Source organism: Schistocerca serialis, chromosome 9 (genome assembly GCF_023864345.2).
Source record: "Schistocerca serialis cubense isolate TAMUIC-IGC-003099 chromosome 9, iqSchSeri2.2, whole genome shotgun sequence".
Taxonomy (NCBI): Eukaryota; Metazoa; Arthropoda; class Insecta; order Orthoptera; family Acrididae; genus Schistocerca; species Schistocerca serialis.
In genome coordinates, this window is record NC_064646.1 from 18,429,676 (window position 1) to 18,455,668 (window position 25,993).

The 25,993-nt window shown below is 43.1% G+C and overlaps 1 long non-coding RNA gene across 2 annotated transcripts in view; it reads right to left on the reverse strand.

Moving 5' to 3' along the window:
• LOC126419332 (uncharacterized) overlaps positions 1-24,373 on the reverse strand; it is a 79,699-nt gene extending 55,326 nt beyond the window's left edge. The window contains exons 1-5 of one of the 2 annotated variants that reach the window (XR_007575965.1): positions 24,263-24,373; positions 23,705-23,889; positions 23,281-23,476; positions 204-333; positions 12-114 (exon numbers count right to left, since the gene is read on the reverse strand). This is a non-coding gene — a long non-coding RNA (uncharacterized LOC126419332). Of the gene's footprint in view, positions 1-11; positions 115-203; positions 334-23,280; positions 23,477-23,704; positions 23,890-24,262 lie in introns of those variants that run through there. The other variant, XR_007575966.1, reaches the window with a different exon arrangement.
• Between the last annotated feature and the right edge of the window lie 1,620 nt (positions 24,374-25,993).

The following is a 25,993-nucleotide window of genomic DNA, read 5'->3' on the forward strand; positions in this document are numbered from 1 at the left end:
AGTTTTTGATTGTTTGGTGGTTGTCAATTTACTTGTAATAACTTATTACCATTTGCAGTACAAATTGACCAAATTTCACGTTTCTAACCCCATTAGTTTATCAAATAATGGTACCTGAAATTTAAAAAAAATTTAGTTTTGAGAAAATCAATTTAAAGTTTAATATTACAATTCTAGTATAGTAATTGATGAGAATTACTTACCACAAATATTTTCCAGCATCATCTGAGTCATACTGATCTTCTTTTCTTCCCTTGGTCCCTCTTCTTTTCTGTCTAGCTTCTTTTGTGCATTTTAAATTAGCAATATCTGCTTTGCGGATTCTCTCTTTACCTATTTGCAAAAAAGATTTTGCAGTATTTCCACTAGATTTTGTTCCCAATAATTCCAAAACATACAGTTTTCTAATTAAACCATCATTGAAGCATAAAATAGCATCATAAACACCAAACCTGAGGATTGTAAGCTGAACGGATACAGTTTTCGGTAACCGGTTCCAAATGACAGAATTCACACATTAATTTAAATTTGAAGACACTTCTTTAACAAGGTGTGTTTACAAAGGTCTCTAAATATGGGTTTAATTTCATTCATTACTGATGTAAGTAAAGAAAGTTTGTGGTCATATCTGGCAGTTCTCCTGTACTTGCACCAAGTGTCAGAATCATTTGGGCAAAGAACGTGCACTGGATTTTCATTTGTGGATAGCTTATCGAAAAAGATAGCCCATACAGTTTTTTTCATGTTTTCTAAATTCCCTACATTTCTTCTTATGGCCAAGCCATAATAATTCTGTAATCTATTTCAATATTTGTCAGGCGACCTTTACCACCTGTCTTCTTACCATCTTCCAATACTATTTTTTACTGTTCTTTCAATAATCTTCTCAACCCGGATCCCATTCTCTTCCGGACAAACAATAGACGCATGAAATAATATACAAGGAGTAAAAGAATGCTGTGCATTAAATCTGCATGACGCAAAAAGGAATGTGTGGCATTCAAATGCCAGATTACACAGATCGTCAGGAAAACCATCATATCTCACGATAAAAATTGTCGTATTTATATAAAACAAAAACTGTTTCACGCAGGAAAGACCAGGCATTTCAAATATTCTAAAATCTAAAAATCGAATTTTTGAAGCCCACTTGCCTTCAGTCTCCCCTTAAGGCATGAGACTGTATGACGCATTCAGCTGGAAATTAAATTCCAAAAATTAATGCTGTGTTTTTTTAATTTTTTGGCTCTTGTAATGTTTGGTCAAATAAATAAAGTTGTATGTTCGATTGTAACTGACAGCAGCTCATTTTGGCCCCTTTCCACAATTTAAACTACCTGTCCTGTCCTGCGGATTTAGCAGGGCGTCTCAAGTTGGATACAGGACGGAACCCTGTGGGAGACGTTTCTGTAGGCGTCTAACGCTGAAGCAGTGCCCTTCTACGAGAAACATTAACTACGGTGTTGAAGAAAGCTGCTCATTATCCAAAGACAAGAGTCAGGCAAGGTTTGCAGGGCTTGAAGTTTGATCAAGAGCTTACCAGTCCACACATGGCGATCAGCTTTTTCTATGTCTAAAATATGGCCGCTATATAATTGGAAACATCATATTATAGGCGATGTACACCATGATTCGCAGTAGGTGAAGTTCAGTTGATCGGTGTAAGTTGTTTCATGCAGAGCAAAACGAGGCGTTCCGGCAACTCCGGTAAGGTGGAAAGTAGGCTGATAGGACGGTAATTAGCTGGTACACTAAGGTCTTCGTCAGGTTTCTGGATTAGGGCAATTCGAGCGACCTTCCATGCATCAAGCCTCATATAACCGCTATAAATCGTTGTGAGCTGCGCTAAGGGCTTGCATGGAAGATGTTTTACGTGTTCGTTTGTAACGCTGTCCAGTCCAGGGACGAGATCACAGGTGGCGGATTAAAGTCTTTAATTCAGCTGGTTGTGTACTGCTGAATCATGGCTGCTCATCTGACCACCATTTCTTCGACAGACGCTATTTCCTCATATGCTTATATCTGGTATGTGCAATTTGAATTTCAGCATTATGCTATTCTCTAGCACAATCTAAGCACACCAACAAACAATTAGTCACTCCGCGGAAGACATTACTGTAACACTGTGTAACACTTCTTCTGGCCTCCATAATGGCTTCAATCCGAGGAGGAAGAGAGTCCACAAGTTTCGCAAGGTTTGTCTTATTCAAGTTGTGTTGAACTGTTGCGGCCACTTCCAGTGTGGTCAGACAAGTCTCAATGACGCAGAACAACGTGGCTGACTACCTCTCCACGAAGAACTCGGAATCACAAGGGAACTGGTAGCCGTGGTGCTCATAGTTCGAAAGGAAGTAATGGAGACGATAGTGAAAAAAAAACTTGAAAATGAGGCACAGTTCAGTTTTAAACATGTTGTTGTTGTTGTGATCTTCAGTCATGAGACTGGTTTGATGCAGCTCTCCATGCTACTCTATCCTGTGCAAGCTTCTTCATCTCCCAGTACCTACTGCAACCTACATCCTTCTGAATCTGCTTAGCGTATTCATCTCTTGGTCTCCCTCTACGATTTTTACCCTCCACGGTGCCCTCCAATGCTACACTTGTGATCCCTTGATGCCCCAAAACATGTCCTACCATCCGATGCCATCTTCTAGTCAAGTTGTGCCACAAACTTCTCTTCTCCCCAATCCTATTCAATACCTCCTCATTAGTTACGTGATCTACCCACCTTATCTTCAGCATTCTTCTGTAGCACCACATTTCGAAAGCTCCTATTCTCTTCTTGTCCAAACTATTTATCGTCCATGTTTCACTTCCATACATGGCTACACTCCATACAAATACTTTCAGAAACGACTTCCTGACACTTAAATCTATACTCGATGATAACAAATTTCTCTTCTTCAGAAACGCTTTCCTTGCCATTGCCAGTCTACATTTTATATCCTCTCTACTTCGACCATCATCAGTTATTTTACTCCCTAAATAGCAAAACTCCTTTACTACTTTAAGTGTCTCATTTCCTAATCTAATTCCCTCAGCATCACCCGACTTAATTTGACTACATTCCATTATCCTCGTTTTGCTTTTGTTGATGTTCATCTTATATCCTCCTTTCAAGACACTGTCCATTCCGTTCAACTGCTCTTCCAAGTACTTTGCTGTCTCTGACAGAATTACAATGTCATCGGCGAACCTCAAAGTTTTTACTTGTTCTCCATGAATTTTAATACCTACTCCGAATTTTTCTTTTGTTTCTTTTACTGCTTGCCCAATATACAGATCGAATAACATCGGGGAGAGGCTACAACCCTGTTTCACTCCTTTCCCAACCACTGCTTCCTTTTCATGCCCCTCGACTCTTGTAACTGCCATCTGGTTTCTGTACAAATTGTAAATAGCCTTTCGCTCCCTGTATTTTACCACTGCCACCTTCAGAATTTGAAAGAGAGTATTCCAGTTAACATTGTCAAAAAGGTTTCTCTAAGTCAACAAATGCTAGAAACGTAGGTTTGCCTTTTCTTAATCTTTCTTCTAAGATAAGTCGTAAGGTCAGTATTGCCTGACGTGTTCCAACATTTCTACAGAATCCAAACTCATCTTCCCCGAGATCGGCTTCTACCAGTTTTTCCATTCGTCTGTAAAGAATTCGCGTTAGTATTTTGCAGCTGTGACTTATTAAACTGATAGTTCGGTAACTTTCACATCTGTCGACACCTGTTTTCTTTGGGATTGGAATTATTATATTCTTCTTGAAGTCTGAGGGTATATCGCCTGTCTCATACATCGTGCTCACCAGATGGTAGAGTTTTGTCATGACTGGCTCTCCCGAGGCCATCAGTAGTTCTAATGGAATGTTGTCTACTCCCGGGGCCTTGTTTCGACTCAGGTCTTTCAGTGCTCTGTCAAACTCTTCACGCAGTATCTTATCTCCCATTTCGTCTTCATCTACATCCTCTTCCATTTCCATAATATTGTCCTCAAGTACATCGCCTTTGTATAGACCCTCTATATACTCCTTCCACCATTCTTGTTTAGAACTGGGTTGCCATCTGAGCTCTTGATATTCATACAAGTGGTTCTCTTCTCTCCAAAGGTCTCTTTAATTTTCCTGTGGGCAGTATCTATCTTACCCCTAGTGAGACAAGCCTCAACATCCTTACATTTGTCCTCTAGCCATCCCTGCTTAGCCATTTTGCACTTCCTGTCGATAACATTTTTGAGACGTTTGTATTCCTTTTTGCCTGCTTCATTTACTGCATTTTTATATTTTCTCCTTTCATCAATTAAATTCAATATTTCTTCTGTTACCCAAGAATTTCTATTAGCTCTCGTCTTTTTACCTACTTGATCGTCTGCTGCCTTCACTACTTCATCCCTCAGAGCTACCCATTCTTCTTCTACTGTATTTCTTTCCCCCATTCCTGCCAATTGTTCCCTTATGCTCTCCCTGAAACTCTCTACAACCTCTGATTCTTTTAGTTCATCCAGGTCCCATCTCCTTAAATCCCCACCCTTTTGCAGTTTCTTCAGTTTCAATCTGCAGTTCATTACCAATAGATTGTGGTCAGAATCCACATCTGCCCCAGGAAATGTCTTACAATTTAAAACCTGGTTCCTAAATCTCTGTCTTACCATTATATAATCTATCTGATACCTTTTAGTATCTCCAGGATTCTTCCAGGTATACAACCTTCTTTTATGATTCTTGAACCAAGTGTTAGCTATGATTAAGTTATGCTCTGTGCAAAATTCTACAAGGCGGCTTCCTCTTTCATTCCTTCCCCCCCCCCAATCCATATTCACCTACTATATTTCCTTCTCTCCCTTTTCCTACTGACGAATTCCAGTCACCCATGACTATTAAATTTTCGTCTCCCTTCACTACCTGAATAATTTCTTTTGTCTCGACATACATTTCATCTATTTCTTCATCATCTGCAGAGCTAGTTGGCATATAAACTTGTACTACTGTAGTAGGCATGGGCTTTGTGTCTATCTTGGCCACAATAATGCGTTCACTATGCTGTTTGTAGTAGCTAACCCGCACTCCTATTTTTTTATTCATTACTAAACCTACTCCTGCATTACCCCTATTTGATTTTGTCTTGTTCCTCCTGCCACCGAACTTCACTAATTCCCACTATATCTAACTTTAACCTATCCGTTTCCCTTTTTAAATTTTCTAACCTACCTGCCCGATTAAGGAATCTGACATTCCACTCTCCGATCCGTAGAACGCCAGTTTTGTTTCTCCTGATAACGACGTCCTCCTGAGTAGTCCTCGCCCGGAGATCCGAATGGGGAACTATTTTACCTCCGGAATATTTTACCCAAGAGGACGCCATCATCATTTAATCATACAGTAAAGCTGCATGTCCTCGGGAAAAATTACGGCTGTAGTTTCCCCTTGCTTTCAGCCGTTCGCAGTACCAGCACAGCAAGGCCATTTTGGTTAATGTTACAAGGCCAGATCAGTCAATCATCCAGACTGCTGCCCCTGCAACTACTGAAAAGGCTGCTGCCCCTCTTCAGGAACCACATGTTTGTCTGGCCTCTCAACAGATACCCCTCCGTTGTGGTTGACCAACGGTACGGCCATCTGTATCGCTGAGGCACGCAAGCCTCCCCACCAACTGCAAGGTCCATGGTTCATAGGGGGGGGGGGGGGGGGGGGGTTTAAACATGCAGCACGATATATTTAGTGTGGAAAAGCTCGCCACCCCGGTTCTCCAAAGTCCCCAGAACTGTGGCGGCAGGGGGAATGTTGCAGCTGTGTGTGGCCAATCCAAACGACTTCTTGATCCTCCTAATCACCATGGATGAATATAGCTTTTATCAATGTGTCCCGAGACAAAGTAAACTGTGGGAACGTTTGGATTCACCATCGCCGAAAGAGATGACCCCCAACTATCATAAGGCAAGGTGCAGATGAGAAATTTCTTGGACTACTGTGGTTGTTGCCAACAGGTTAAGTTCATAATGGGCAAACGGTTACAGAAGCACGCCGTTGAAACATTCTGAGGACGTTACGGGAGGCTGCTAAGAGGAAGTGTAGAGGGAAGTTGTCCAGGGGCTTTTTCTACTTAGCGACAACGCCCTATCTCATTATGCATGGGGTCGTATACTGCTTATTTAGGTTATCTATATGCTTATTTGGATTACCAAATTTTAGCTCCTCTATCAACGCTCTCCTCTCAGAAAATCCAGTGATTTCCTCCTCTTTCAAACGGATGAAAACCTATTGCGTGGCAGGCATTTCCAGAGCGACACCGACGTGATTTTCGAGACGGAACGTATCCTGAACTATTAGACCCCAGACGTTAACAATCATAGTCATTGTCAGATAGTCCATGGTTGTGTTTGCCGCACTGACTAGTGAACATAGCGGGATAGATTAACACTAAGTTTCAGGTAGCAGCCTCATTTTTCTTCGTTATGATAATCAATACTTCATGATTATTATTCGTAGAGCCACCACCCCCTGCGGATTAAATGCTTGATTTTGCGGCAGTGCATCGAAGCCTTGCATCATTTGAAAAACTGGGAAAGCCGTGAGTCGTCGAACCGCTGAACGTGCTTGCCGTCAGTTACTGTCCAGTTTCTGTGTTGCCCAGCCGAACGAGGACGAGTGGTTTTACGTCACACAGTGGTCAATGATCTTAGGCGATGCATCCGGGTACAGATATTCACTGCTTGCAGTTCTCCTTGAAATCTTCGCTCGGAAACTGGTTGAGATGGAACTACATACACTAGCAGCAGCTATTTGTGCAATGATTTGATACCGATTGTCAATGACAAGGCTTGACAGTCACCTCCAGTCACTGTCTGTTAGGACCTTTAGAGCCATTCCACTTACACCGTGTTACACGTCTGCGAATTGGGCACCCTTCTTTGTAACTACGTTTGATAATCTCCTCTGATACATCAATAAATCGGGCAGCTTCATTCGCAGCGAGGTCATAGGCACGTTCATATTCGACAGTCACTTACTGCCATTCTGTCACTTCTCCACTTCGAGCCATTTTACTGCGCTGATTCCACACAACAACTGGCACTTACAGGTCTGTAATTATCGTAGGTAGCGAAACTTGTGGGTATTCTAATTCGTTACTGCGGAACCAATTTACGCTGCAAAAAATTAGTTCCAATAGCGACCCACCAAGCGTAAATATGGCGCTGTGGAGGCAAGAAAGACGTATAGAAATGTTTCCGTATGTAATGGACTAGTAACGAAACGTGGGCAGAAAATGTCAAACAAGGGAGAAACGTTTATTGTTGATTTTATTATCATCCACTTACACATTTTGTTCAATCTGTGCACGAGAGACGTCAACGAGATGCTGTTCAGTGCTAGATTTGCACCTGGCGACGAAATTTGAAACTAATTTTTTCGCAGCGTAAGTCGGCACCACTTTAACGCATTAGCATACCTGCCAAGTTTCACTTCAATGCGATAATTACTCGCCACACTGGTTCTACATGAGTAGCTGCATTTTATTAACACATTAACATATCTACCAAGTTTCACTGCCATATGATAATTACAGCCCAATGGCTCTCCATGAGTTGCTGCAATTTGGTAATAACCACTAGATATTTTCCCTGATAAGTTTAAATATTCATATTGAATGTAAATGCTAGTCTGCATATTATGCCAATGAGAAACTATGGGAAACTTGTTAGTGCTAGTAAAGCGATTTGTATAAACATGTCTAATATACGAATAACAATACTTGTCGCAACACCCCTCCTATTGGCAGGAGGAAGTAATTGTTGCATGTGTCCGGCGTAATACTGGGGCTTATCCACTGGTGCATTTCGTGCCACAACCTATCAGTCCTGGAACAATGTCCCCATGCTCTAGTAGTAAGCCTTTCCACATGCTTTACATGAGTTTCCATCTCGGACATGAGTTCTGACTCTCACAGTGACGAATAGTTCTGGATTTTGTGTACTTATGGTTTCCAACATTAAATTCGCAACTGATCTACTTATTGTACTGTGGCTCGTAATTCACTTTTAAGCTATGATGTCACGCCGGTAGTTCAAAAAGACAAAGTTTAAAATTTAACGTGCTGTCGATGTTAACTGTTCCGAAAGGAAGCATTATATAAGACAACCTGAGGACACCAGAGATTGTTTGGAAATGATACTGTAATCTACCAATTAGTAAAGTTGTCAGAAGATCTTAGCGAGTTGCAAAATGATTTTGGTATGATATCTGCATGGTGCGAAAAACGGCAAATGACATTCGGAAATAGCAAGTGTCAGGGGCTCCACATGAGTGCTAAAAACATTCAGCTAAATTTTGGTTACACGAATATAAAGGTTGGCAGATCTACGATATGTAGAGATCTTTCCACTAAATTTCAATCACCAGCTTCCTTCTGTTAAGTCTCAACTACGTACAGAACAGACCATTGCGATAAAACAGGAGAAATCAGAACTCGCACGGAAAGTGTCAGATTTGCATTTTTCATATTTGCTATTCGAGAGGGGTACGATGGAGAAATAGTCTAAAAATACCTCTGTGAACTCCCTGACAAACACCTAAATGTGAATTGCGTAGTAATCATACAGATGCAGACGATGTGGATAGACACAACGAGGTCATAAGAGACGGAGCATATCCTGGGAAAAGACAAAGAAAATCTGCCACCTCTTTTTCAAAGGAACCAATCCCTTCATTCCATTTAATAGATGTATGAAAATCAGTAAAATCCTAAAGCTGGAATTCAATCATGCTCCTTCCTAATGCGATTCCCGCGCCTTAGCCGCAACAGCAACTCACTGTGAATATTCTGTTGTTAAAAGGTCATTTTTCTACGCTGAGCATTAGAATTAAAAAGTAACTTTTTCTAAATCCCATAATACCTACCAAGTGGGACGGGTAAGTTTGAAATTTGTCTCAAACGTGAGTAAAAGCTTCCTTTCTTACGGTGCAAAAGCGTGGCGCCCTGCGAGGTCACCCATTGGTTCTACAACGCTTCAAACAAGCTGTCGCAACATGCGAAAAAAAGGCCACAGCTCAGAATTGTATGTGGAGTGTAAGGTGGGTTAATGACGTCACATTGGCACCAAAGTTCACAGCTCTCGCTGGACGACTCACACGATGGGAAGGTCGTTACAGACCGCATGACCACATTTTATTTTGACGCCATTGCGATGCCATTATAACCGCGACGCCCAGCGCTGAAATCATGCAGTTTTCATGTGAGTGACCCTAGAAAATATTCCAGACACACTGCCGCTCAGAATCGTCAAGAAAAGGTCTCCCGGCGTGACATAAAATTTGTCAACGAGACCACCGCTTCTCCAGAGGCGTTTATTCTCACATTTCACGGTCGGAAACGACAGTTGGCAGTGGAATGAGCAGCAGGATGACGTTCTTCACATCCTTTGACACTGCTGACGTTTCAGTCCTTCTCTAAGGACAATGGGGGACTAGGTTCCAGTTAAACGTGATTGCGTCTTTGTGGGGCGCAGCACGACCGCAATTTTTGCTTTCATGTGAAGCGTGAAATAGCTAGGGACCATTCTAAACCATTCGATGAAATTTCAATGTGATACGTGGCAGCGAAGGGGATTTATTCATTTTCATCCCTCCTATTTCGCGTGAATAAAACAGTAAATTATACATCTGAGAGCCTCCCCCCCCCCCCCCCTGCTCCACTTTCCGCAACACTCTCGGTGGCACCCGCCAACTTCCATTGAGAATTTTAAAAATGAAGATGTACAGACACGAACTGTAAAGTAGTCCAAGACACCTGCAGTCGGGCAACTGGATTTCTAGGGGTGTCAATGAGCTGCCGGCGCCTAGGATTATTTTGCAGATTGTTTCTGTGCACTTTCATTTTTGAAATTCTCAGTAAAGTTGGGCAAGTGCTATACATGATTTTACCGGACAGGGAGGGGCTGGGGGGTGTAGGTGTTAGAGGGACCGTTTGCCGTTTCATACAAAAGTGTCAATGTTGAACCCCGGCTCCTTCACCCCCCCCCCCCCTACCCGCGATCACGCCATATGAGGATGCGCAATAGGTCTGATGAAAATGCTTAAGTATTCTTTTCTGGCATGGTGGAATGAAATTTCGTTGAATGGTTTTGAGCGTTCCCTTGCCGTCCCAACCTGCACGCAAGAGCATAAATTGAAGTTTCTTGATGCAATAATTTACCAACAGCCGTTTGTACTGTAGAAATTTATTTCATGAACCTCTTATGTGCTACCAGTTTCGGCATTGCATTGATGCCATCTTCAGGCTCCTGTACAATGAGTAGAACAAATATACTATTATAAAAAATATAGAACATACGTTAACAATTGACAGGTATCATGTTAACTATGTAAGTGACTCAAAAAGACATATTGTATATAATTAGAACTATTTGTAACGTGAGGGCAAATGTACTTCTGCCTATGTCATGCTGTTGTTTTCACTGTTTTACTCGAATATAGCATGATAGATGAACATATGTATACGCTATTATTCATAAATCCGTACCGCACAGTTGTAATAGGCCATGCAACACAAGAATCAAATGTACTGCATATAAGTCCTATAGAAATATATAGGATTATACCAAGTGAGGAGACGGACATTTTTTGAGAGACAGAGATTGAGAATCTTCTTTGCGTCTATAACTATATGAGGCAGCTACTGTCGTTGCATTAATCCACTAAGCAGAGTGTGGGGTGGTCTTACATAGGGGTTCTAATTAAGTGCCAACGGTGACCAGGTGTTTGATGATTTTTATAGTACGATTTCATTGGTCTAATTCGTGAACGCAATTGGGTTTTAAGACAAACTCTTTTATGTTTTTTATCGTTAATATTGCGGCAGCTGTTTGTCGTACCACACATAATACGACCTAGGCTACACATATATAACTTATGTATTTTGACATGGTTATGTCACATTTTCTTGTATTTTAATTTATTTTGTTATTTATTTATATTAGTTAATTATTAAAAAAATTCTTCCACTGGACATATCATTGTATGCACTACATTTGATTCTTGTGTTGCATGGCCTATTACAACGGTGTGGTACGGATTTATGAATAATAACGTATACACAAGTTCATCTATCATGCTATATTCGAGTAAAACAGTGAAAACTATTAACAACAGCATGACATACGCAGAAGCATATTTGCCCTGATGTTACATATAGTTTTAATTATATACAATATGTCTTTTTGAGCCACTTACATAGTTAACATGATACCTGTCAATTGTTAACGTATGTTCTATATATTTTATAATAGTATATATGTTCTACTCATTGTACAGGCGCCTCAAGATGGTATCAATGTGATGCCGAAACTGGTAGTACATAAGAAGTTCATAAAATAAATTTCTACAATACATACGGCTGTTGGTAAATTATTGCATCAAGAAATACATGCCAGCCGTGGTCCCACGGTCCAAAATGCATCAACGAAGATCAAAAATTAAAGGGTTCAAACGTCGGAAGGCTGTCTGAACGTCTTACTGTTTCTGATCGCACTGCGAACTGTCGTTTTCGATCGCAAAATGTGAGGGCATAAGCGCCTCAAGGGAAGGGACGGTGCCGTTAACTCAATTTATGCCACCCCTGAGACCTTTTCGTGCCGATTCCCAGCGTCGGTGAATCTGGGATGGTTTCCTCGGCCACCCGTAAGAAAACCACGCAATTTCAATGCTGTAAATCGCGTTCAAACCTCCATCGCAGGGGCGTCAAATGAAGGGGTAAAATGTGGGTGAGAGGGTCTGTGATGAGCTTCCCACCGTCTGGCACGTCCACTGTGTCGATGGGCAGAGTTGTGACTTTTGGCGTCAGTGTGACACCATTAGCCCACCTTGCACATCACGTGAACTTATGAGACGTGGCCTTTTTTTCGCATGTGTCGACACCTTGATGTTAGGAGCGTCGTCTAGGCAAAGGGTCACATCGCAGGGAGAGAGGAAAGCTGTATACCCTCTAACATTCTGCGTGGTGTCTGTTTGTTCTAACTCGTGTCTCCCTACCACTTTCGCGCAAAGACGCTCTGAGCGTGTTTTTTAGGGGATTGACTAGTTTGAACCTGGGACCTGTTGCTGGTAAGGAGATGCCAGACCACACATGGACATGTAGAATTCAGAAGAGTTCAGTGAGACTAGCGATGATATAATCAAATACTTAATGATTTCAGCGTAAGCTCCACTGCACTCCCTGTAAAAGAATCTTAATACTAACTAAATTTAGTGGAAGGGGTTCAAGGCTTTCCTATTTTTAGTTAGCTGGTAAAATAACGTCGAAAAAGCAGTTAAGTTTACCATTGGAAATTTTATTCTACTCACAAAACATTGTTTATAAATTGCGCTATTGATGAAAGGAAATACTTTAACACAGGATGATAAAAACCAACTGCGTTCAACAAAATGTGAACGAATATTCCCTGAATGGGTTTCCAAGTTCTACAATGGATCGAAGGATGACCTATGCCATATCACATCTATAATCTAGGTTTAAATTAAGTTTCATAAACGACAAAACTATCAAAAATGGTTTACAGTGAACCTCAATTATCTTTAATTACTTATTTAACTTATCGTAAATTACAGTGGCTGATGTGGTTTCTCAATAATTATATAACAGAAAAATCATCCCGTTTCAGATTTTTACTTCAAGTAGCAAATTTGAATGCCACGAAGTTTAACTGACGATCGACACTAGTATTACGCAAAAAGGAAATGTAACAGATGAGACTTCTGCAGTTCTGAGTGAGGCCTTATGCGCTCTTATGTGGCATCGCGTGCGTTCATTATCTTGTCGTTGGTTAGTCAGCGTCAGAGGGCGGCGGGTGGCACAGCTCCACACACATCGTCGTCTCAGAAGCAACTCCCTCGAATTTCTATTTACTACAATTTGCCAAAGTTGGTTTAAGAAAAAGGTATCTGGCTGTGTTTTGAACTGACCAATCAGCGTCTCAATTTTAACCTTAAGCTCCGCCTACAAAATTTCTGTCTATCCAAAGAGAAACGTTATACTTTTCGTGGTGGGCCAATGTTTTTAATGTTTGCAACGTAACAGAGACGCGTATAGTCTCACGCTAAAACTTGCAGCTGGTGTGGCCCTCTTAGTGTTATCGTAAGATCTATACTGTTCTTCTGGAGGGCTCTATCTTTTAACATGGGCTGGGGGCTGCTCTTGGTGATGTGGGCGTCCGTCCCTTATCGTAGGGCCTTCTAGTTTACACAGCTCTGCTCTCGGCTTCTGTTCTCGTTTCTCCCGTCAGAACTGCTTCTGTTTCACGGTGGGAAGGTATGACGTGCATTTAGGCGTTCTTGTGTTAGTCTGTGGTATTCCATTTGCTCGCTCGTTCATCGTATTACTTTGGTTACTTTAATGTCAGGATTTATTCGGAGCTATATGACACACTGCCGGATTTGCTATCATGTCGGGGTTTCCATGGAAGGTGTTGGATTTGCCTGACGCCTTACAACACTCTTAAGCCAAATTTCAGCTTATGCGTCGCAATGGGTAGGAATTAAAGAGTTTCTAAGAAGTGATTCTTTAATTCTGTTGCATGGTGTAGTGTAGTTAGTATATGGCTACTTAGACAGTTGCGGCTATATACCGTTGTACAGCTTTCGTGATGACGTGTAGCTCCGTTGTGTACTTCACACAGTTGTTTATACTTCAGTAGTAATATTAACCGAATACCTTAGTAATGAAAACATTCCAAACAGCGTGCATAGCTGGCAGTACTTCATGTTTAATGATCAGAGTTTCTTCCACTATGTTCCAGCACGCGCAGTGAAAATGTTCGGTTCCTAAAACACAGTCATTAATTAAGGTACAAAGAAGTCTCATTTTGTTGCTTAGTGTTCAAGGTGCTGTAATTTCAGATTCGTTCATGCTGCTGACATACCAAGACCTTTCAGAAACAGCTCATAAGTACACAAAGATGACATGACGCTGTGGTTTCCAGTGAGTGACAACAAATGCATGTTTACAGCTGGAGACAATCCAATAAAAATAGATCACGTGACCAGTATTATGACTGAAAAGTAGGCAGAATTTTAGTAGAGGCGGTAGGCTCATATGCAATCGACTCACATGTTATAATTACGAATAATACATAGTTCTTTCATTTTTATTTGATTCTATAGCTCATATGGCGTTCAGAGTGAAAGCTGACTACGAATCAGATTATCTATGTTCTTCAAGCTAGGCATCATGGCGTCAATGTTTTCAATAGAGGCTACGTATTTCCATGCAGGCTATAATTTTATCCCGATCTCTTGTTGATCATTTCATATATATGCAGTAATTTTTTGGATTTTGAAATGTAAAACAACAATATCAACAACATTGTTTATGTGTATATCTTGTGATCAACAAGCAATTGTCATAAAATTAAAGCCTTAATAGAAATAGGGCCCTTATTTATATTCTAAAACTTAAACAAACAATTTCAACAATAGCTACACACGCTTGTCCGACAGATCTTGCAGTTACTAAAATAGCTCTTCGACGAATAGGGTTTACATCTCGAACTAGGTGATAGCTCCACCTCAGATCGTATTCTTGAGTGCAGCAGTTGATTCTTGCAGCTGGATATCATAGAGCCCTTCGACAGAGGCACATGGAAAACACTAATGTCTGCATGATCTTAGGGCAACTGGTACGTCCAGAGTCAATTAAATTTTAGAGTGGTAAAGACTGCTCTATCCACTAAACTATCTCCTCCTTGTTGTTTCATTTCTGTTCAACCCCAGTCCTATGTGACCGTAAACAGCACGAACTCCTGTACCCACTTTCCATCCAAAGGTGTGCATGTAGTTCCACCAATTCTACGCTATGTGATCAAAAGTATCTGGACACCTGGCTGAAAATTACTTAAACGTTCGCGGCGCCCTCCATCGGTAATGCTGGAATTCAGTATGGTGTTGGCCCACAATTAGCCTTGAAGGCAGCTTCCACTCTCGCAAGCATACGATAAATAAGGATTCTTGGGGAATGGCTGCCCATTCTTCACGGAGTGCTGCACTGTGGAGAGGTTTCGATGTCGGCCGGTGCGGCCTGGCACGACGTTGGCGTCCAAAAGATCCCAAAGGTGTTCTATAGGATTAAGGTCTGGACTCCGTTCAGGCCAGTCCATTACCGGGATATTTTTTTAATGTAACCACTCCGCCACAGGCTGTGCGTTATGAACCGGTGCTCGATCATGTTGAAAGATGCAACAGCCATCACCGAATTGCCCTTCAACAGTGCGAAGAAGGAGGCTCGTAAAACATCAATGTAGGCCTGTGCTGTGATAGTGCCAAGCAAAACGACAAGGGGTGCAAGCCCCCTCCATGAAAAAACGACCACACCATAGCACCGCCGCCTCCGAATTTTACTGTTGTCACTACACACTCTGGCAAATGATGTGCATAATCGTCCAATGTTTACGCTCCTTAAAACACGCGAGGCATTTACCGGCGTGATGTGTGACTTATAAGCAGCCGCTCGACTGTGAAAGCCAAGTTTTCTCCCCTCCAGCCCAACTGTCATAATATTTGCAGTGAATCCTGTTGCAGTTTGGAATTCCTGTGTGATGCTCTGGATAGATGTCTGCTGCTACACATTACGATCCTCTTCAACTGTCGGCGGTCTATGTCAATCAACAGACGAGGTGGGCCTGTACGCTTTTGTGCTATACGTGTCCCTGCTTGTTTCCACTTCACTATCACATAGGAAACAGCTGACCTAGGGATGTTTAGGAATGTGGAAATCTCGCGTACAGATTATGACACGTTCCCTTAGAAAAATTAATGAATTACTGTGCTGGTAAGCCCCTACTTTATTTGATTTTCAAACAGCTGAGCAAAACTGAACGTACTCAGACATTTCGCTCTTTACCTTTTCTGATCAACACTAAACTGACACACAATATTTTTTAGCGCAACGCAATCTGACTTTCAATAATCCCTAGAAAAGAATGGCCGTGACTAACAATAATCTATACCTTTCATGAATCACTTACGTCACAAAAATCTTCGTTTCTCAAACTACTGCAATACGGCGTCCGCCAATGATGCCAGCTATATAAAAGATTCAAACTACTGAAGGCACTAACTACTGATAGGCGTAGTTAGCAAATGAAAGATTTTGATAGAGAACAAACAATGTATTTACCTTAATAGTGTTCAAAAGTCATAATATATATAGCAGCTCATGACATCCATTCTTACAAATGTACTGTTTCTGATTGACACACGTCCAGATCATCCGCTCTCAAAAATCCGCCATCTCACTTCCCCACATCCACCACTGCTGGCGGCTCATCTCTAACTGCGCAACGCTACGCGCTGTTAACATCCAGCTGCCCAACACTACAATGGTAGACAACAATGCAAACTAGCCACAGACTGCACACAGCACAGCCAGTGATTTTCATACAGAGCGCTACGTGGCGTTACCAATAAGAAAACATAAACAGCCTACTTGCAAGACGTATGACACAAGTGAAAGCCAAGTTTTCTCCCCTCCAGCCCAACTGTCATAGTAATTGCAGTGAATCCTGTTGCAGTTTGGAATTCCTGTGTGATGGTCTGGATAGATGTCTGCCTGCTACACATTCGAAGTCCGTGAGTTTCACGGAGTGCTCCATTCTTCTCTCTCACGATGTCTAATGACTACTGAGGTCGCTGATATGGAGTACCTGGCAGGAGGTGGCAGCACAATGCACCTCATTTGAAAAACGTATGTTTTTGGAGGTGTTCAAATGGTTCAAATGGCTGTGAGCACTGTGGGACTTAACATCTGAGGTCATCAGTCCCCTAGAACTTAGAACTACTTACACCTAACTAACCTAAGGACATCACACACATCAATGCCCGAGGCAGGATTCGAACCTGCGACCGTAGCGGTATCGTGGTTCCAGAATGAAGCGCCTAGAACCGCTCGGCTACACCAGCCAGCTTTGGGAGTTGTCTCGATACGTTTGATCACATTGTGTGTGTTCTCTCTACACCGATAATACGCCTAAAATCCTACACCTCCAGTCTACCTCCTCCAGCACGTTAACGACAGTGCTTCTTTGCCCTATATCGCAACCCTTCAAATCCATCCATATCAGTTTACCCCCTGGTGAAACACTGGCTCGCCAAGATCAACCAGACGCCGCCACAATTATACTGTAGAACGAACCACCCACAGCTTCCGCCAGCATGTCTCCTACCTCACCAGGTACAAACGTCTTAATCAAGTCAACAAACATAATGAAATACTACAACCGTAAACAAGCACGAAATCCCCACCTAAGATCAATATAACTAAGAGTTCTGAATATACTAAACTTATCTATTGGACAATCGTGGGGATTCCATCTTCCCATCGTAATTCATACTTGCAAAGCCTAAATACGACATATTCTCTCCTCCACCAATCTAAAATTGTCTCCATATCCTCAAACGCTATGTACTCCATTTTGCCTTCCAGAACCTTATTAAGGCCCCTGTACTGTCCAGGAATCCTGCCTACTTCGTTCGCTAGACAAACAATGAAACAATTCGTATTAACGAGTTTTATTACAATACTTAGTTTTGACATCTGCACAGATGTGTCGCAAACAAAGGGCGACATACGAAACAATCGGTTTTTACAGTGACTGCTGACCTCTCAGTCTGTCCTGAACTGCTATCGAAGTGCCCTATGTTGACGCTGCTATCCAAGGTGCTATCGCTGATGCTACTATAGAAGTCGATAATCTTAAAGCTGCTATTGAACTGGACCGTCACCAGTCCACTTCACCTGTCACGTTGTCGTCCTGGAAGGAAAGTCGATCAGCCTTCTTTGCTTTGTCGTTCCCGACTGGCGTGCATCGTTCTTTCCCCCCCCAAAGCGACGAACCGTCGTCGTACATGGAGCACGACAACAGGAGAGGAGGTAGGATCGTGGACACTCCTATGAACCGGAAGCTATGGCTGCAGGAGACGTTAGACTTCCGGTCGTACCCCGCCATCCGACCTTCGCTCTGGTGGAAACGTCCCCCGGAAAACGCCCAGAGAGCCCGTACCATGATGGAGGAGGTGTCGCCCGCTGCCACGTGAACGGATGACGAGAGGTCTGGTGTCTTCTGCGGCTGCGCTGTCCTCGGGATCCGTGATCAGAGATACAGGAGGATCACTGTGCAGGTGACAGTGGCGAATTTGATTGTGGTGTCGGAAATGACTACATGCATGCGCCAAGTCGACGGACTATCTCGCCTCGCGCCCACCGTCTGCTGCCGATAAAAACCCTAAAGAAAACAATATCATGAGGCGCGAAGCGATACTTGCGACCGTCCTTCGGCGCCGGATGCTGCGGAGGATGGAGCAGGTGGAGCAGTGTCCGATGGCGGTGACCGCGAAACAGATCCACCGGCGATGGTCTATCTTTTGGATGCGAACGATACGAGGTGGCCGGCCGGAGTGACCGAGCGGTTCTAGGCGCTACCGTCTAAAGTCGCGCGACCGCTACGGTCGCAGATTCGAATCCTGCCTCGGGCATGGATGTGTGTTATGTCCTTAGGTTAGTTAGGTTTATGTAGTTCTAAGTTCTAGGGGACTGATGACCCATAGTGCTCAGAGCCATTTGAACCATTTTTATACGAGGCGAGAAACGGTTGCAATATTTGATCCATGGCGTGTGCCGTGACAAGTTTGGCCATGTGCTGCTTGAAAGTTCTGACAATACATTCAGCTTTGCCTTATTGCTGTGGATGGAACGGCGCACTAGTTAGATGCTGTATGCCATCGCCTTCGCAGAGTGTTTCAGATTCAATTGACGTGAACTGAGGGTCTTCGTCCGACACTATAACTTCAGACAAACCTCCGAGGCAAAAAAATAGAGGACAACGCCTGAATTGTGCTACGTGACATTGGCACAGCAAAAGTAAACTTACTGTAAGAGTCTACCACATTCAACCAACGAATATTCCAAAAAGGTCCCGCAAAGTCTGTGTGCACAGGTTGCCATGGTGATTCCGACATCGGCCAGTAGCGAAATTTTGTGGCGGATAGTCACACTGTGACGTCATCTGTGTCATTTGGATGTCAATACCCTGCCAAGTACAGTGTCGACCCGCTGTCTGTTTCTTACGATCAGCCGCGCGGGATTAGCCGAGCGGCCTCAGGCGCTGCAGTCGTCGACTGTGCGGCTGGTCCCGGCGGAGGTTCGAGTCCTCCCTCGGGCATGGGTGTGTGTCTTTGAACTTGGGATGATTTAGGTTAAGTAGTGTGTAAGCTTAGGGACTGATGACCTTCGCAGTTAAGTCCCATAAGATTTAACACACACGGTTTTCTTACGATCAGACCCCCAGCGTCCTTGGTGAGGTAACTGCAACACTTCTTTTTGCAAAGCTTTGGGGATCAACACACTTTACTGTCCACTGTCATTTTGAACAAGAATCACACCTTACTGTATAGCGATGCTATGCCGACGTGCGAAGTATCGGCGCACTACAGAGTTCTTGATGCTATACAATGAGCGAGACCAAGATGTGCGAATGTATTTCAGCAAAATAATCGAATCTGAATCAGATTCCGTGGCCTGGCAATTTTCCTATAGGTCAGAGTAAAAGATGGAAGCAGTTCAGAATCGTGAACATCGATGTCACAACAAGATGCAGCAGAAGCGTCAAAGTGTGTAACAGGGCCCATCAGAAGACGTGAAAGTGTGTCCGCATTACGATGTTGAGCTGTCGGACGATACACAATCTCGTACTGGTATTGGGACAACAACAACGCCCATCTTTGCAATTTTTGGGCAGTTCGTACGGAACCGGCTTCATCGGATGAAGCAAGGACCGCAATGACTTGTGAGCCGTTACTATATAGAATTTTCTGCCATATTGTGTTGGAATTCGGTGACACCATACACAATAGCCAATGCCTGTTTCTCTATTTGTGAATAGTTACACTGAGCTTTGGACAACACTTTTGATGCGAAAGCAATAGGGTCGTCTTTATCCCAGATCTGTGCAAAAGCACTGCACCCATTCCATAAGGGGTAGCGTCAACTTGCAACACATGTGGTTTGTCAGGATCAAAGCGAAACTAGTATCGATCACTGAACAATGCATCGTTAAGTTTTTGAAAAGCTTCCTCGCATTCATCTGTCCAAACAAAGGAGATGTTCTTGCGACGCGAGCTATGCAATGGAGCTGCGATTTGTGCAGCATTCTGTATGAACCGAACATAATAGTTCATTTTCCCTAAGACTGAGTGCAATTCCGTGACACTGCGAGGAACTGGCAGGTCACGTACGGTTAACAAATGTGACTGAAGAGGATGTACACCTTGACTGCTTATGACATAACCAAGATACTGCAACTCAATTTTTAAAAAATCACACTTGTCCGGTCTACACTTTAGTCCTGCATCAGGTAGCACACAAAACAAAGCACGCAAATTTGCAAAGTGTTCTTCAGATGTACGACCTGCTACGACAATATCGTCCAAATAGTTTTAACAGTTTGGTACTTGAGCAGTCAGCTGTTCCAAATATCGTTGGAAAATGGCGGGTGTTGAAGAACTGCCTAAAGGCAAACGTAAATATCGAAAGACGGCCAAATGAGTATTCAAAACACACATGGCTTGAGATTCTTCATCTTATGGTATTTGAAGGTGTGCGTTGCGCAAACCAATTTTCGAAAAGTATCGACTAGCGCCTAATCTGTCGGTGAGATCCTCTGGGCGTGGGAATGAATCAATCACAGTTTGTGGGTTGACTGTAGACTTAATGTCAACACAGGGGCGTTGCGACCTGAAGGTTTGGGAGAAAAACCAATTGACGTGGCCTTTGACTATCTTGTAAAGGCGCAATAGCTCCGCTATCTTGCACTTCTTTGAGTTCAGCAGCCACTTTGTCCCGCAATGCAATAGTAATAGTTCTGTCCAAGAAAAATTTCGGCAGAGCGTTGTGTTTCTAGTAATATGTGCAACAAAATTGTTAGCTTTGCCTGCATTGCCTGCATTGAATGCAGTCACTGACAACACATTGTCCTGAATTTGGACGCCAAACGAATCAACGCCAAATGTTTACTCAAAATCACGGGATTGTAGCATAGTGAAATTCACAGTTCGCGTATGTGAGCGATACATGGCAGTGAAAGTATATTTTCCGAGAATGTCTTGTCCATTATAAGCCTTCAGGTGCATGCTAGTTTTAGACAGGTGTGGGGAGCCTAACAGTTCATATGTGTTACGATTCGGCAATGTAACAGAGACACCCATGTCCAACTGAAATTTCACTCGTTTCCTACGAAGGCGCAAATGAACGTAATACTGAAGACACTGTTTGCTTGCTAATTTTGCTAATGCCTACAGCAGGTTTTCAATACACTGCGCTCCCTACATGGACGTTGTGACTAGATTTTTGTGAGTGGGCAGAATTCTTATGTTCGTTACGTGGTAAACATACGGATTGTACGTGCCTATCTTGCCACAAGCGTAACACTGTGCTTGTCTGGACAGGCAATCTTGGCGTTTGTGCCGTGTATAGCACCTAGGGCATGACTTAATTCTATTCACCGATGTTGCCACCCGTTAAGAGAACCGTTTACGCAGTTTCGTGTGCATGTGCTGTTGCTGCCAACTGGGCTGGTCGTGAGCAACGAACGATTCAATGCGACAAATTGGTGGCTGTTCAAATTTATCGCCTGCTGTGGCACCTGAATCATACTGGTCTAGAATTTGAACGACATGATAGAATGATGGCTCTGACCGTTTCAAACGTCAGTTACGCTGTGCACGACTGCATCACGCAACGTAACATCGGAATATAAGGGCATCAAAAACATCTGAATTTGCATTTCCTCCTTATATCCTGCAAATCTGTTAACCACAAGCGATAAGTTTGATCTGACTTTTTTTTGCATCGAAAGAATATGTGCCTAGCTGCCAACACATTCACTTGATGGCCATAATACCCTACTGGCCTTTAAAATTGCTACACCACGAAGATGACGTGCTACAGACGCGACATTTAACCGACAGGAAGAAGATGCTGTGATATGCAAATGATCGCGGAACGCCGTGCTGGATCCCAACGGCCTCGTATCACTAGCAGTCGAGATGACAAGCATCTTATCCGCATGGCTGCAACGGATCGTGCAGCCACGTCTCCATCCCTGAGTCAACAGATGGGGACGTTTGCAAGACAACAACCAGCTGCAAGAACAGTTCGACGACGTTTGCAGCAGCATGGACTATCAGTTCGGAGACCACGGCTACGGTTACCCTTGACGCTGTATCACAGACAGGAGCGCCTGCGATGGTGTGCTCAACGACGAACCTGGGTGCACGAATGGCAAAACGTCATTTTTTCGGATGAATCCAGGTTCTGTTTACAGCATCATGATGGTCGCATCCGTGTTTTACGACATCGCGGTGAACGCACATTTGAAGCGTGTATTCGCCATCGCCATACTGGCGTATCACCCGGCGTGATGGTATGAGGTGCCATTGGTTACACGTCTCGGTCACCTCTTTTTCGCACTGACGGCACTTTGAACAGTGGACGTTACATTTCAAATGTGTTACGACCCGTCATTCGATCCCTGCGAAACCCTGCATTTCAGCAGGATAATGTACGACCGCGTGTTGTACGTCCTGTACGGGCCTTTCTGGATACAGAAAATGTTCGACTGCTGCCCTGGCCAGCACATTCTCCAGATATCTCACCAATTGAAAACGTCGGGTCAATGATGACCGAGCAACTGGCTCGTCACAATACGCCAGTCACTACTCTTGATGAACTGTGGTATCGTGTTGAAGGTGCATGGGCAGCTGTACCTGTACACGCCATGCAAGCTCTGTTTGACTCAATGCCCAGGCGTATAAAGGCCGTTATTACGGCCAGAGGTGGTTGTTCTGTGTACTGATTTCTCAGGATCTATGCACCCAAATTGCGTGAAAATATAATCACATGTCATTTCTAGTATAATATATTTGACCAATGAATACCCGTTTATCATCTGCATTTCTTCTTGGTGTAGAAGTTTTAATGGCCAGTAGTGTGTACTATCCTGTACCAATCTATTCATTTCAGAGTAACGCTTGCAACGTACGTCCTCAAATATTTGTTGAATGTATTCCTATCTCTGTCTTGCTCTACAGTTTTTTCTTGGTGTAACAATTTTAATGGCCAGTAGTGTAGTTCGTTAGAGAACCCACAACCTGATTATAGGAAATATTAGTCGGAGTAGCGTTGGGGAACAATTTCTGAATGACGCGAAAGACTGCACTTCCTACCGTTGACAAAAGGTAATGTAGTTTCACAGTACCTGATACTTTGTGAGGAATGATGTGGCCTTCATACTGTTGCAACTACTCGAGGCATTCCTCTTGTTCATTAAACTGAGGAAAAGGCGGTATGGTAATCGGACCTACAGTTGTTGCATGTTGTCCAGCGTTCGTTGCTTGATTTCTTAGTAACTGCTGTACTGTGTTTAGGAGGGTTGCAGTCTGCTGCGTCTGAAACTGAAACATCTGTGTTAGCTGCGCTGCATGTACCGCTTGCAGCTGAGGCGCCTGAAAAGGGGCAGGGAGAGATGGGTTGCCCATTTTGGAATAGGGAAATGCAGTAAACAGGCAAGGCAAGCAAATAAGAATAAGTACACAAGCAAAGCAAATGTTTGCAACGCCCACCTGAAAACACTTATTAGCAAAAAACTCTATAAGAGACACTGTTAAGACATGTAAACTCACCCTTGCAAAGAAAAGACAAGGTAGAATTAAGGTGCCAGCAAAATAGGAAAGGTCACGACAAAACAAATCTGTGGCAGCTGGTTTACAGATTGTCGATATGGTATTCGTTCACCTCGTCGTCAATCTAATTCGTCCATCCTCGGCATCAATCTTGTTGTGTCTAGGAATCCTGCCTACTCCGTTCGCTAGACAAACAATCAAACAATGCGTATTAATGAATTTTATTACTGTATGACAAAAATGGTTCAAATGGCTCTGAGCACTATAGGACTTAACATCTATGGTCATCAGTCCCCTAGAACTTAGAACTACTTAAACCTAACTAACCTAAGGACATTACACAACACCCAGTCATCACGAGGCAGAGAAAATCCCTGACCCCGCCGGGAATCGAACCCGGGAACCCGGGCGTGGGAAGCGAGAACGCTACCGCACGACCACGAGCTGCGGATACTGTATGACAATTACAATACTTAACTTTGACAGTTACACAGATGTGTCGCAAGCAAAGGGCGACGTACGAAATAATCACTCTTTGCAGTGACTGCTGATCTCTACCTGACAAAAGTCTGCCCTGAACTGCTATCAAAGTGCCTAACGTTGACGCTGCTATAGAAGTCGCTAATCTTAAAGCTGCTATTGAACTGGGCCGTCACCAGTGGGGCGCAGTGCTTATATCCTCTTCACCTATGGACCGCTGCTGTCACGTTGTCGTCCTTGAATGAAGGTCGATCAGTGTGCGATTGGCTGACTTCTCCTCACAGCCTTCTGTGCTTTGTCGTTCCCGACTGCCGTGCCGGCGCTTGGCTTTACACTGTAACACCCTTCCCATCTGCTCACCTACACTGAACACTGTCTTATTTCCTACCTTCTCACAAGTTTGATACCAAATAACCAATCGGTTCGTCCCAAATTACCAACCCTCATACAGTGACTCACTTGTACCAGCACATCCCTTCGCCGGCCGCCGTGGTCTCACGGCTCAGTCTGGAACCGTGCGACTGCTACGGTCGCAGGTTCGAATCCTGCCTCGGGCATGGATGTGTGTGATGTCCTTAGGTTAGTTAGGTTTAAGTAGTTCTACGTTCTAGGGGACTGATGACCACAGCAGTTGAGTCCCATAGTGCTCAGAGCCATTTGAACCAAGCACATACCTTCAACCCTACAACTAAACACTTTCTACATTTTATCCCAACAGAATATTTAACCAATTCTTCGTACGTGAAAATCCGCTCAGATATTTGCCAAGTCTTCCAGTTTTAACAGACCATTCTTTTTCATGTCATGGTTACTGTTCTCCCCACTCTCCTCTATCTTTTCCATCCTACATCCTTCAAAAACAATCCTCCCAGAAATCATTAATCATCTACAGCTCATTTTTAAATCACAAAAAATACTGTAGCTAAGTGACTTGTTTGTAGTCTCGCAACAGACTTCGAAAAACAGAATTAGCAAAACTGGCGTCTCACACATATTTTCAACACCAGCATGAAAAGGTGAAATTTATTACACCAACAACACCTTTCCGTCGCATGAAAACACGCGTACGAAGGTAAGTTACATGGCAACTAATTAAGATATTCCGACAAACACGCAAAAACAACTTCACTGAAGGTCAAATTAAAAAAAAAAACTAGTGTCCACTCTCGCCAACTCCCCAGCCTCCTCTGCCCTCACTTCCATCCCCACCATCTTTGTTTCGAAAATATGGCAACCATAAACGTCGACGACAAATGTTGCCCAGCGTGCCGTTAACGCTACGAAAAGTGTTTTAGTGGACCAGTCTCGAATAGGCTGCTTTGGTTCTTGTTATCTTTTTGACTGCACAGTTACTAGAAGTCGACCTTGCCAGCGAATGCATTCTTTATTGTAGCTACAGCTAAAGAAACTGGTATTCATCTATATTCTACTTCTTCACCATCAACATTCACACGAGTTACCAAAGTAGATTTGTGCACATCGCCATTACGGGTCCACTAATTTTCAATTACCAAATTTTCTGTAATATTTATGTCATGAGATCATTACCATCATAATTTTCTTCATGGGCTAGGTCATCTGGCATCTTCCCATTTAACAGCTCATTTCCTGTTGGGCTATTCCACACTACATCTTCCTAGCGTAGTGTTAATTTTTGTAGAATAATTTTTACCAATTCTCAGCATACATTTAAGTAATTTATTTCTGTACTAATTAGTTTATGTTCCTATAGAACATATTTACAGTTCGCTCCCGTATCCTTGATTTTTATTTTCTCTAGTTTGAGCATCTGCAAGGAGGAGTCTCATT